The sequence below is a fragment of the Phaenicophaeus curvirostris genome, chromosome 2 (assembly GCF_032191515.1).
Source record: "Phaenicophaeus curvirostris isolate KB17595 chromosome 2, BPBGC_Pcur_1.0, whole genome shotgun sequence".
Classification (NCBI taxonomy): Eukaryota; Metazoa; Chordata; class Aves; order Cuculiformes; family Cuculidae; genus Phaenicophaeus; species Phaenicophaeus curvirostris.
The window spans coordinates 30,373,453-30,387,538 of NC_091393.1; the positions used below are offsets into that span (position 1 = coordinate 30,373,453).

At 42.7% G+C, this 14,086-nt stretch overlaps 1 long non-coding RNA gene across 2 annotated transcripts in view; it reads right to left on the reverse strand.

Moving 5' to 3' along the window:
* LOC138717792 (uncharacterized) overlaps positions 1-11,281 on the reverse strand; it is a 66,784-nt gene extending 55,503 nt beyond the window's left edge. The window contains exon 1 of one of the 2 annotated variants that reach the window (XR_011336942.1): positions 11,206-11,281. This is a non-coding gene — a long non-coding RNA (uncharacterized lncRNA). The remainder of the gene's footprint in view (positions 1-11,205) is intronic. The other variant, XR_011336943.1, reaches the window with a different exon arrangement.
* Between the last annotated feature and the right edge of the window lie 2,805 nt (positions 11,282-14,086).

The window sequence follows — 14,086 nt, forward strand, 5'->3', positions numbered from 1 at the left end:
AGTATAGGATCCGTTCACCTTGCCAAACAGGACTGGAGCTAAATTCCCATGTAGCTCACCAAAGAAAATGATGTTTTCTGTAGGTGGCAGCCTGGTGAGCAGTGTTAGCAGCAACCCTTCCTCACTGCTTCTAACCCCGTTGGCTATGTTGCATCTTACAAGATCTGAGATTCTCTCTAGATGGGAAATGCTTGGGATGGTCCAGCCTCGCCACAGCCAGCTCGTGTTAATTTGAATCACTTTGGTTTGCTTTTCTCACTGTTGCTCTCACTGCCAAGGGCTGTCAAAACACATTGTCCTGCTTTCAGAAAAGAGCCACATACTGTGTCATGGAGAGATACAAAACACAGCTGATAAAACTACACAGAAGAGTTCAGCTGTCTTCCTAGTCTATGAATTTAAATGGCATCCTCCTATAGAAACAAAGCAGCTTTTACATTAAGTTAATTTGTCTTTTTTCTCCTCCATATGGAGCACCTGCTTCACTTTGCCACCTCATTTTGTATTTATTTTTATCTCTAGCTCAGTTTTCCATCTTGGAGACCTGATGTCACCTAAACTAGTAGAAAAGTGACCTTTTAGCCATCTTCCTTTCAGAAGAGTCGAGCTATTCATCCCGTCCACCTCTGGTGGTTTAAAATGGTAGCTACGTGTAGCTTTTTATTGCTCTGTGTCTCAACTTTCTATTATAACCTATAGATGAAACACAGAATGAAGAGGTGACTCTGCACCTCCAACACCACATGGAAGAAAAAACTAATGTAACGTTCCAGCCTGTTTAAATTCTCACCAGAACAAAACCATCTGATAACTAGAGAAAAAAAAAAAATAAATATAAACACCTTTTTTCTTATAGCTGCAGACTTAGCACAGACAGAAAAAGTGTAATCTTTGACCCAGGAGAAAGGGAGTATTTTTAATCAGGTGTTGTGCCGATTTGGCTGGTTATTCCTATATCCAGAGCATCCTGGTGTCCTTTAAATTAAAAAAAAAAAAAAATAAGAAACTACAAACCTTCAAGCCGGACAGAAGTGCCAGCAAATGCTACAAACCAGTGGCTAGTGGGTGGGTGGTGTGAAAACGTTTCGTAACTGCTAACAGCAACCCTGTTGTGAAGCAAGCAGCTGTGTGCAGAGCACAGGTGTGCCAGCACAACAAGGGCTATTCATGCCTCCCCAGGGCGCGGGCCAGGTCTGCGCGGCCCCAGCTGACCACATAAAGCACAGGGGACGGAAAAGGCCGAGGGAAGCGTCCACTACAAGTGCAAACACCGCGCGCCACACCGGCACCCGCTCTCACACACAACACACGGACAATTTTAGCACATCCTGCTTGCTGCTGAAATAAAAACAGGTAGGGAAAGCCGGCTCTGCTGTGGGAAGCAGAGTATATCATGGCAGGGGAAGGTAATAGGAACACGACTCGCGTGAAGAAAATAGGTAAGAAAGCACTGGGCTACGGCCAAACCCTTAATATTTTGATTGACTCTGTTGTTCCAATAAATCCTTCCAACCACGTACCAAAGACATTTGCAATTAAAGAAAATTTAGAAGAGATTCCAAATAATGCTAGTGGAAGGGTTACAGGTCTTCTTTTCTTGTGCAGAACCTCCAAGAGAGAAGATAAATTTCAGCAAAGTAAAATATTATCCTTAAAAATTAAAATAATTTACCTTTTGTATGCCCTGCAAAAAGTGTTTTTGCAGCTTTTCTTCCACAAATACCAGTGCAGTAAAAGGTTAAGGGGGAGGGCTGAGTTTTGTTTCCCCTTTCTTTAAAGGAGATTCTTATAAGATGGTTTAAAAAAAAAAACTTATATGAAGAATAGGAACGATAATTAGCAATCCCTGAGTTCTAATTCTGGATATAGAAGCGCTTTGGGCATTTCAGTTGAACAGACAATCAAACATTACAATTCAGTTGCAAAAGGTAGAATTCCTTTGTGGAAAAGCAAAGGATTACCTGCCTGAGTAGGTCTTCTCTGTCTATTGTACCTATTATGAAAAGGCAATTATTTGTTGAAAACAGTCTCCAGATACAATACTTGTATCCAGATGGTACACACCAGGAATGAATGCTTTCCAATTGCAGGTCTATAAAAGCCACCTTTCGTTTGAAAAAATGGCAGTGAAAGCACAACACAGCACAACCACGATGCTGACTAGCACCTCTGCATCCAAAATTCTCACTCCAAGGCAAAATCGTAGAATCGTAGACTACTTTGGGTTGGAAGGGACCTTAAAGATCACCTAGTTCCAACTCCCCTGCCATGGGCAGGGACACCTCCCCTCAGATCAGGCACCCAAGCCCCATCCAGCCTGGCCTTGAACCCCTCCCGGGATGGGGCAGCCACAGCTTCCCTGGGCAACCTGGGCCAGAGGCTCATCACCCTCATCTTGAAGAAATTCTTCCTTATGTCTAGTCTAAATCTGCCCCTCTCCAAGTGTACAGCCACTGTCCCTAGTCCTATCACTACAAACCTTTGTAAAAAGTCCTTCCTCATCTTCCTTGTATCCCCTTCAGGTACTGGAAGGTCACTATAAGGTCTCCTCAGAGCTTTCTCTTCTCCAGGCTGAACAACCCCAACTCTCTCAGCCTGTCCTCATGTGGGAGGTGCTCCAGCCCTCAGATCATCCTTGTAGCCTCCTCTGGACCTGTTCCAACAGCTCCATCTCCTTCTCATGTTGAGGATCCCACATTACAATAACTTCGACATAGCAAAACCCTGTCTGATCCCTACCGGTGCTGCTATTCCCAGATTCATTTCTGCTTTCAAAACGAGAATATAAGCTATCAAGTCTGAACAGGGTTGCCAGCTACTAAAGCTAATGACCAAGTGACCCTATGAACCTAGAAAATCTTCCAGTTCTCCAAGAACCCTTGTGCACAAACCAAGTGAAGAACCCTAGATTATAGAATCATAGAATCATAGAATAACCAGGTTGGAAGAGACCCACCGGATCATCGAGTCCAACCATTCCCATCAATCACTAACCCATGTCCCTCAGCACCTCGTCCACCCGTGCCTTAAACCCCTCCAGGGAAGGGGACTCAACCACCTCCCTGGGCAGCCTCGGACAGGGACCAATGACCCTTTCTGTGAAAAATTTTTTCCTAATGTCCAGCCTAAACCTCCCCTGGCGGAGCTTGAGGCCATTCCCTCTCGTCCTGTCCCCTGTCCCTTGGGAGAAGAGCCCAGCACCCTCCTCTCCACAACCTCCTTTCAGGGAGTTGCAGAGAGCAATGAGTTCTCCTCTCAGCCTCCTCTTCTCCAGGCTAAACACCCCCAGCTCTCTCAGCCGTTCCTCTTGTTCTCCAGCCCCTTCCCTGGCTTTGTTTCTCTTCTCTGGACTCGCTCCAGAGCCTCAACATCCTTCTTGTGGTGAGGGGCCCAGAACTGAACACAGGATTCGAGGAGCGGTCTCACCAGTGCCGAGTCCAGAGGGAGAAGAACCTCCCTGGACCTGCTGGTCACGCCGTTTCTGATCCAAGCCAAGATGCCATTGGCCTTCTTGGCCACCTGGGCCACTGCTGGCTCATGTTCAGTCGCTGTCAACCAACACCCCCAGGTCCCTCTCCTCCAGGCAGTTTCCAGCCAGACTTCTCCTAGTCTGTAGCTGCTCAGGGTTGTTGTGCCCCAAGTGCAGGACCCGGCATTTGGCCTTGTTAAATCTCAGTTTCAAAAGCATTTAAATACTGACCCAAAAACCTTGTTCCTAGGAGATGTGGGACCTCAGTACAACAGTTAGAAACGTGCATCAGCAGTGATAACCATGAATTCCCCAAGCGGCTGCAGCCACACACTTTTGGCTCCTGGCAGTGACCTAGATGTGTATCTGCCCAACGTTCGGAGTGTGGCTGCTCCACTGCTATTAGCAGCAGCTAGTGGTCAGCCTCCCCGAACCACGCTTCAGAAAATAGCATGTACGAGCCTCACTGTTTATGCGTTATGGCTACTATCTGGGGTAAACTGAACATCCTCTCTCACCAACTACAAAGCTCTAGAGAAATGCTTTTATCGCATTGTTATCATTGCTTTCTTCTAAGATGGCCCCAGCTGTCACAGGAAAAATAGGTCCTGAGATCAATCAAGATCAACAATTTGCATGTGTATTTTTGATGCCACTTGAAAAATCTGATAAAAATCCAGTGTTTATCACCATAAAAACATTTGCAACTGAAAGGTGGCCTGCAGGTCTCACACATCCAGTGAACACAAGCAGCTGTGCTCCAGCAGCACATACAATTCCCACGAGTCACAACCTTACCCATAGCCCTCATGAGCAGAAGCTGTCTCAGGGATTTGGAGCACGGTTCAACTTCTACCTCCATTCAGCCCCTGTGCTCTCTGCCGAGCTGAAGAGTGCCCGGAGTGGCCAATCACTCAGATTTTGGCTGAGATCCCCAGTTTTTTACCAATAATCCAAGAAACCATTATCACATTCAACCAAAGGCATTAGTTTGCCTTCTTCTCACTGTTATTTCTACATAATTCTGCTGATCTTGCAGGTATTAATTAGTCACACTTTTTTGCCTGTAAAATATGCTGTAGTAATTTAAGCAGTACTCAGGCAAAAATAGTGTAAAGATTGGCTAGCAGCTCGCAGTTATGAACATTTTATTCGTCACAGCTTACTTAGAAGTGATTTACACTTGCCTCAAAATGTTGAGCAAACCTGAACCACATGCTCACAGAATTCTCAAGTTCCTTTCTGAGATTTCCTTGCAATCGACAAACCCAGCTTCTTTCCAAAAGCATCAGAATTTGATGTCTTCCAACAAAATTCCATCGATCTGCCTTCCAGCACAGCCATTAGTCGGCGTCCTGGGTTTGAGCCGGCCAGGGATCTGCCACCCTTCAGTAAGTGCTGCTACCAAAACTTTTTGGTATAACTTCTATATGGTGTAAATTGTTTTAACTCCAACAGCTTTGAGAAAGATCTATTAAAAAAAAGAAAAGCTGAGGATCTGGCCCATCATATTTGTCAAAAAGCTGTTAACACCATGGCACTGACTCTCATTTATTCAATTGCTGGGGGGTTACACCAGCTATGCTTGTGCAAAACCAGGACTGATTTCAGATGAAACACCTTTCAAGAGAAACCTTAACACTGACATTCTCATCCTAAACCTTCCAATCAGTCTTACAGAAACCCTATTTTTGTGCTTTTTCATGTGGAAATTAATGACTTGCTGTTCTTTTGTGTGATAATTTAGCTAAGCAACAATTACTACTTTGTGTCCTCAGCTGCGGAAGGGACAGAGTTGAGTTACTTCAGTTCATTCCCTCTTCTCTCTCTCTTTGGATTTTTAAATTAAGTATTTTTGTATTTCTAGGCAGTTTGCAACAGGAAATAAATCAAACTATCTGAATATTACCCTCACCAAAATATTACTACAGATATCCAATTCTTAATCTCAAATATAAACAAAACTTTGCACTCATATTGTCTCTTCAAAATTGATGCATTTCTCAAATCCAGACCAAATTCTGCCCTTCAGCTCCACAGAGGGATCTGTGCAACAATGATTAAGCATAAAAAAAGGACAGAACTGCTGCCGTGGAAAACGGAGATACAGTGTGCAAAAAATAAAATCTTCAGTCATAAAATCCTTTTCTTCTAGAACTGTGACTTTATAAAGTTTTTAGAGAAAGACTCAGTATAGATTAAGTCACGTATTAAAATATATTATACAAAGCTATCTTTGCAACACCAGGTTAGTGCACTAGTAAGCCACGAATATGACTTCTCACTATTTGCTACAGTGACGAGCCCAGTAGCACTAACGTCGCTAATGCCACTGCAAAAATTCAAAGCCCAGTGAAGCCTCCCATGCACAAATTGCGCTAATCACTTCTTAGAAGCAGATTACCTTCAAATGAGAAAATGTGAAGGAATAGCACCAACTGCAGCAAACAAAAACCCACTAGTTATTTAAAGAAAATTGCACATGGCGATGCTGCCAAGATGCCACAGTGTCTCCATCACAGCCGGAGGTGGATGGCTTCTGCAGGCTCGGGCAATTCACATTTCAGATTCCTTTCCCACTGCACACATGTTCAATTTTACTCAACAGCAAGCCCTATTTGTCCCTTATTTACCTTCTAAAGCAAAGCCCACATTGGTGGGAATGAGCACCAAAGTGACACTTAGAAAAAGCAACATCATTTGAACAGCTGTAGACAGTCTGTTATTTATCAGAAATTTTAACAAAGGCCAAAGGAAAAAAGCAGCAGTTCAGCAGAGAGCGAGTCCTGCCCTAGCACAGCTGTTACACAAGATGGGAAAATTTCAAAATGAGAAAGTAAACACCACTCTATATTCTAGCAAAGAGGGAAGAGATTTTTCTTCCCAATCCTTGGAAATGGCAAACTTAACACTAATGAAATGCAAACATCCCCCCGTCCCCAGAACATAAAAGCTGGGATCCAGTTGTGATTCTTCCCTAGTGGTATTACTTTGCCCACGCTACCCACAGGGCAAAAGCTACAGATGCCGAACCAGCCCACAGCAGCAGTAAAGCAGCAGGGCTTTACTGACGCTCATGTCCACTGTCTGATGGTTTGGCTGGACAGGCGTCGGGCTCACGGCCGCTGCCAACCGCTCCCTTCTTGGTGAACTGCAGTCCGGGGAAACACCCAGCGGGGTAAAGTCTTCCCCCAGCAAACAGATCCATTAAAAACACCACAGAGAGACCCTTTCAAGGGTTCTTCGGACAGATTCTTGTGGAGGGCAGGAACTGACCCTCCTGAGATATCAGTATCACGAATTCAAAACTATCCCCATCCTGCATCTGGAGCCACAGTGATGGCAGCTCTAGCACGGACTGGTTTGATTCAGCTGCTCTGTCATGTACTACTCAGATGGCAAATGCAGAGAAGGAATAAACCCCCAAAGCTCTGACTGAGCTAAGGGGGGACTTCAAAAGAGTACTACTCCACAACAACTGAAGGCGAGCACTGCACAGCTTAACACCAGCTAACACAGACCTGAGCTGCTGAAGTCAGACACACAAAAGACAACTGTGGAGCAGTGTGGCCCTCAAAACAGGCACTGAACACTGAGGAGAGGTGGAGAGGGTCCCACTGCTAATCCGCTTGGATGCAGGACTGTAACTGATGCGGGCAGCCTCCCATCGGGATAAGCAGCACGTGGGTGAAGGAAAGCCACACTCCTTGGTCACCAGTTCTCATCACAGGGTCCTCCCAGCACCTCTGTCACTATCCCTCCTAGGAGCTGGATCCTAAAAATTAAAATGGGTCAGTTTTCCCAGGGCAAAATGTACTTCCAGGAAGCCGTTCAGAGTTACACACCCTAATTTACCAAAATCAACATCTCGGGCTGCCAGAGGATGTTAAGACATGGAAACAGGACTTGCTGCTTGCTAGCACAGGAATTCATTGCCTTCACTCCCAGTTTATGTTGTAATCTCTGTAAAAATAGGTTTGGGGTATCAGCATCCCCTACACATTGCATACAGAGCTCAGGTCCCTGACCTACGGCTACAAAATCCTGCTCTGGTGAAGACACCTTCGCCCCACTCGAGGGGATAATGTTGTGGGTCCAAACCTGCCCTGTTTCAGATCTCAGACAGGCAGCAGCTGATGGAGAGGGCCAAGCTCCGTGTCAGGCTTAGCCACAAGTAAGTGACTTTTCCAGCAGGAGAGACGCTGGACACCTGCACAGCATCCGAGGGTCCATCTGCTGCTGGAGACATCACAGAGGCAAACTCAGTAACTTGGGATGTAATGGGAGATAAGTCACAAGGTGGCGGAGGGGGTATTTCTTTGTTTAATACAGTTTTCTACTATTGGGAGTTCTCTCCTTGTTGTTATGTCTGGGACAATACGGGAAGCAAGGCACGGAGATCTGGGCATCTACAGGATGGTTTTGTACAGAGGATTGTGCCCCACGGGGCTGTAACAGCAGGAACCAGGCGCTAAGCAACACCAGCTCTGGGTGATTTCTGAGCACCACCGACAGCCTTTCAGGAGTCTTCTTACGAAGCAAGAGAAGGTAGTAGAGCACCACAGAAACAACCACAATCAAGTAGTTTGAGGACATCTAGGAGATATTAGATGCAGGTTTGGGCTTCAACCTTAATCTACCTCTCACCTGAATGCCTGAGTCACTGGTTTAGGGGTATTTTGGATTAAGCTCTATCCATCTCCTGTGTCAGACTAACTTAATTTTGTGTAAACAATCACATATTAACTGGAGAGGAAATCTCAGCTGTAATTTTCCATCCCCTGTGGAATTCTTCACTGTCCACTTCTTTATCCCTGACTCAAAGTCTATTTATCTGTACAAACAAGGACAATCTCTACTCAGCAAAGCGAGAGCCCACGACAAAAGGCTCAGGGGTCCAGGTTACACCTCTTGCCCACCTCTGACCATCGGGCGCTACCTCTAACAGCCTGAGGCACAGGCTGGGGAAGGTGACCAGAAACTCTTAGGTAGTGTCACCACAGTTAACACCCCCTGTGGTCACAGCGATCTGACATTTGCCAATGAAAAACTGTTTAGTCAGAATTTTTTTTTGACCACCATTCTCTTCTCCTTGACTCCGTTCTACAGTGATTTCCCCTGGTTATTCAGCAAGCAACAATCTGCTGCTGCGCTGAATGCTCCGTGCCTTATATCATATCCCAGAGGTCCAAAGCAGGACAGCAATGAAATAACATTCTAGCTGCATTTCTGAATTTCAGCTAAGTTAGAACACTGTGGGCAATAAAAAAAAGAAAAAAAAAAAAGAAGGTTCCAGTTACTACTAGAAATTTTATTAACTTCTGAAAGCAGAATTTTTAATCATTCACTTGCAATATTTTCCTTTTTAAAACAAATATTCACATTTCTAGGAACTGCTGACTACCGTGCTTATAAAATGGAACCCATTTTTGCTGCGTCTAGGGAAGGATAAGGAAAACATGATGCACAAACCAAGAAAACTGTAAGAAAAATATTGGCTGGAAAGTCTGTGTTCCTGAAGACAACCAAGGATAACATTTAAGCAGAAACTGGTTTTGACATTCATCTGTCAGTAGCTCCCTTAAGCACTGGAGACTCTCAATCTGCAAATAAACCCCTGATTCATACAAATGCATAGACTAAACAAATGCATGAATCCACCAAGTCTTTTTCAGAAAATTTAATCAGAAATAACCCTTCAAAAACAGATTTCCAAAACTCTAAAGTCTGGTTTTGTGCGCCTGCGAACTGATACGCCTATTTATTACATATAATGCATTATTTTTAATGTTTCATTTCAATTTTAGTGCAAATTCTACTTCTTATTAGGAAAGAAGGATTAGCGTAGACACACTAGCCTGGCGATTACAAACTTGCACATATGAAACATGATCATTTCAATCCCATTTACACTAATTACATCCACAGCAGCACTTCCACATACAAGCTCACGTGTGTTTCTGCTTCAAAACTTAAAGCACATTAGCTCACACTTAACTTAGGACATTGATGTCTTTATCTGGAATAAGCTAAAGCATTTCTGGTTTATTTTTTTCTTTTTCCATCACCTGCTCACTGGAGACTCAACGTGCATTGTCATGTTCACAAACTGTGGCAATTGAAATGCACAAACCGCAAAACAGAAGAGAGAAACAAAGGCATCAAAACTCACACCTCTGGTCAATCTGCATATAAAATTACATTTATTAATATAATTTATAACAATTTACTTAACACCCTCTCCACAAATTTAACAACACCCAGTGACACTTGATATAGTCTTGATTTCCGAACAAATTTCATTTAACAGAAAATGTTGCCTGTTTCTCTGCTAAAATAACTTTAAAGTTTTCTTTTCAAAGGTTCCCTATTGCTGGTTGGTAATTCTGCTGTACATGTAATAACTCATATGCTTTCTGCAGCAGAAAAACTATGAAAATATCTTTGCCTCCATACAAAATACTGGCAAAGCTTAAGGATCCCTTGCTGCTATTAATTTATGTATTCAAAACAGAAGTAAAAAAAAAAATTGTCTCCTTTCTGAAACTCAAAATCTAAATTGTAACTAGGGACAATCACCAGATGAGATGAGGCAAGAGAAGAAGCATGGTTGTAGCAACTCCTTCACAAGTCAGCCAGTTTAGGAAAAGGAAAAAAAAAAAAGCTCTAGTCACACTTACTTTAAAACAATAAATACTAGAGGGAATAGAGGTTCTGAGCCAAATCCTGCTTCAGGCAGCAGGAAGATAGGTAGTGGCTACAGTGGCAGTTTGGATCAGAACTAGTACTGTTATCTAATTTATAGCTAAAGCCATCAACCATCTTAGCTCACTCTGTTAAACTCAGTGAACCTCACATTTTTGAGATGCCTGGTGAATGTCTGAATAAGCTGCTCTACGGGCCAGGGGAGGCTCAGGCAAAGTTTTACCTGGATAGCAACAGCTTTCCTCACAGGCTTTCTTTTCAGAACTTTTTCATTTTAAATCACTATCAAATTAAAATTGAACTCACAAGATTGGCTCTATCTGACTGTAACAAGCAAGTGGCTTAAGATTATTCCTTCTGTTAATAAAGTAGCACAGCGCTCTTCCTGCCTCGCATTTTACCAGAGCATCTTTCAGAAGCATTAGCAGAAGATTACACAGTCCTCCTTGATTATCTCAGACCTTAAATTTATTATGCCCCTATCACACACAGCTATTATAGTCAACTGCAGGTTTGTAATTGCTCTCAGTGGGAGAAGGTTCAAGCCCTTTATTTCTTCGTCAGAAGGATATTGGGTCTGGTCCAACTCAGGCCAGGCTCATACTGTTTTCTTCTCTAAAAATCTATTTCCTTATTTTTAGATTAATTCAAGCTACAAGATATCATCTTTCTCTCTGGCCCTTGACCTTGCAGATAACCCTTCTCTATGCCAGCAAATAAATGTGCAGGAGAACATAATATTAATTAAAAGGCAGCATACCTTTGATTTAAGCATCAATTAAAAATACGATAATATCCCTGAAGGAAAAGATCTTGAATATAGTTCATTGCTGAAAGAGTGAGTAAAATCAAAGTGTACCTGTGAGCCAGCATTAACAACGTGGGCATTCTTCCCTCTGCTGCAAACCAGTCACTCAGCTGCATCATCCCCTGAACTCAGGGGTGGGATCCTTGCCCACGTGAGCAGCCCTCCTTTACACCACCACCACCCTCAGGTTCTGCCAACCAGCTCAGAAAAGAACAAGCCTCACCTGTACTTGTACTCTGATGAGCTTGCGCCTCTTTTCTTAAAGTGTGTTTGCCTCTCCGGTTAGCCGTCCTCTGTGAAAAGACAAACTTCAGTGTTTATTTTTTCAAGACACTTAAGAAATAACATCTATTATGAATTAACATGCATTCGTAAAAAAATGCATCTTTTGCAGGAGGAGGTCAAAATAAATGCTAGTTTTTGGGACTAGGGGGGGAGGTGGAAATAAAAAGGGAAAACTTTTATTCTGGCTTGAAGGGGTTTCCAGGAATTTAGAGTTTAACAGTAGCTCAATAGGGGAAACAGTCAACATGCAGGTTTGGCTTTCCCAGAGTCCACAAAAGCTTCCTTGCCCCAAAGATGCACTCGCTACTCAACCGCTTCCCCTTGAGAATCCCCCGCAAAAATTGCTTCCAAAGAGGAAAATCAATGGGGTTCTTCATTGGACAGAGAGACACTATAATCGGGTTTAGGAAGCGATTAAGATGGAAAAGATGGCTGATGTAGGAATTAACATTAAGTGACAAGTCCCCTAGCGTCTGATTTTGTTCATAATCTGCACTGCAAAGTCAACTACCCTTCCCAGCCCCTCACTATTGAGTTAAAACAAGAAAAGGACTAAAACCATATTTGCCGACTACAGCTGCTGGTTTTGTCTTCTGTTTAAATGCTATTAGTTTCTCCCTTACTACATTCTCAGCAGAAAACAATTGACTACAAAACTTACATTTGGAACCAATTCTATATTTAGAAATCTTACAAAGCTGAACACAGTTGGATAAGAAATTCTCATTTAACGATATCAGAAGGATTAGGGAGTAATAAAATGCTCATATAAATTTTTTATAATACAAGCAGCCAAGCTAAGCTGGAAGATGAATATTAAAATGCCTAATTTTAATTGGTGAACTAAAAAGCCTAACAGTCCAAAGCCCACTGCATGATACACAGCACTACTGAGAAGAGTTGATGTTCTTTGGATGGATGTCACAATTGTGTATTTTCATAATTATTTCACTGATGTGTCATTTTAGCACTAAATTTCCTGTCTTATGTACTTGTTACAGGTTTAATTGCAATACGCGTATAATGTAGGTTAACCTCATGTTACCAGAAGGTACTGTCAATTTTAACTAAAAGGTAACATTCTTTTCTAGTTTCGAGTACAAATCAATCCTGGCTTCCTCTCAGCCTGCATCATAAGTTACCCCTAAGACTCCAAATATTGGTGTCTTTAAAAACCGTTTACACTGTAAGTGCTATGATGCGACGTTCTGCCTTACAGGGGCTGAGGTGCACCTGAGTTTCGGTATCTAAGGACTTCCACATTAGTGAAGCACTTAAATCTGGACAATTTATGTGCTGAGCAGCCAGAGAGGCTTTGGGAAAGCAAAAGCTCAGCTACAGTGCTGCAACATGACACAAAGATCCAAAGTGAGGATGCTTGAGGAAAGGGTTTTGTTGAGCCAGAGGTTTTGATGAGACATGAGCAGGGTAGAGCATCATCAGGGCAGCTCACTGTTTACCCAGCGCAATCATATTTCTGCTGAATGCAAAAAACTGTGATAATAAAAAGTATATAGGTTACAAATACAAACTCTATAATCCCTAGCAATTTAGGGAATTTTTGCTGTTTCCTATAACAACCTTATCACACTTTTTAAGAACTGTCATAATAAAGAAACAGTTACAGCACTTAAAACTGTGCTACTGAAAGCAGCCCATTTAACAAACTGCCAATTAGTCACAATCAAGCGGCTACTACTACAAATTTGATGGAATAAATAAATAAAATAACAACTACTTTGATTTATTTTTTCATTTTTAATCTTCTGGAACTTGATCTTTGGGACACTGAGATTTTCAAAGTGCTCTACATGCTGATTTAAAATATGGAACTTGGAATTTGCCCAGAATGATGATATCCTCATAAAAAGGCAGGCCGGTCAAATTTGTTAGCGCGAAGCAGAGACATCCAGGCTTTAAAGACCCATGTGCTGAGAGAGTCTCACATTGACATGGCTTTAAAGGTCACATGCCTACTCTGCCTCAGCTGAACCCCAAGGGATGCTGTGGCTAAGCACACAAGATGTTCAGATACTACAATTAGGTTTAAATGGGCATATGGCAGAAGAAATCTGTTCCCATTGGAGGAGGAAAAGGAGAAGGAATATCACAAGCAAAATTAAGAAAAATCAGGATGACAGCATATTACTAAACTAATAGAAGGGGTGATACTAAAGGGAGGAGGTTGAATTGCAGGGAGACACTTGAAATTAAGAAGCCAATTCTGGGAGCACGGCAGGGTGTTCAGCGTTCTCACTGACCTTCAGCTGGAGAAAAATGTCATTTTTTCCGATTCATTTGGATTTTGGTACATCTTACATTTATCTTATGTTTTCAGTACAAGGCAACTAACCTCAAAAAAAGCTTGCGGGAGTTCACACAGGACAAAGAAGTAAATCAGTGAGTAATGAACAAGATTTTTTTTCCCCTCCTGTTCATCCACCAGTCTCTAAACCTTGCAGTCTTTCAGACTCTATGTGCCAGCCCACCTTACAGAGCAGATGTTAATTTGCTAACAAGTTTGGACTCAGATCCGTCTAAGAGACTTTCTTCTTGGGTCACCCTTTCCTTGGGCTAGTAAGATAGAAATCAGCCTCAGAAAGAATAGTTTTGTGCAATAGTTCTCCTTCTGCCATGCCTGAGCTCAGCTCTGAAAGCAGGGCTGCAAGTGCAGAAAGGCTTATTTGTCTTCCAAAAGACACTTTGGGATGGTTCTTGGCTCTGCATTATCAATGAAAGTGCAAGCAGCAGGTCGGTGACCTCTGCTATCGGCACTGGAGTGTGATGCATCTTACTCATTTTTCCCTTGAGAAATACTT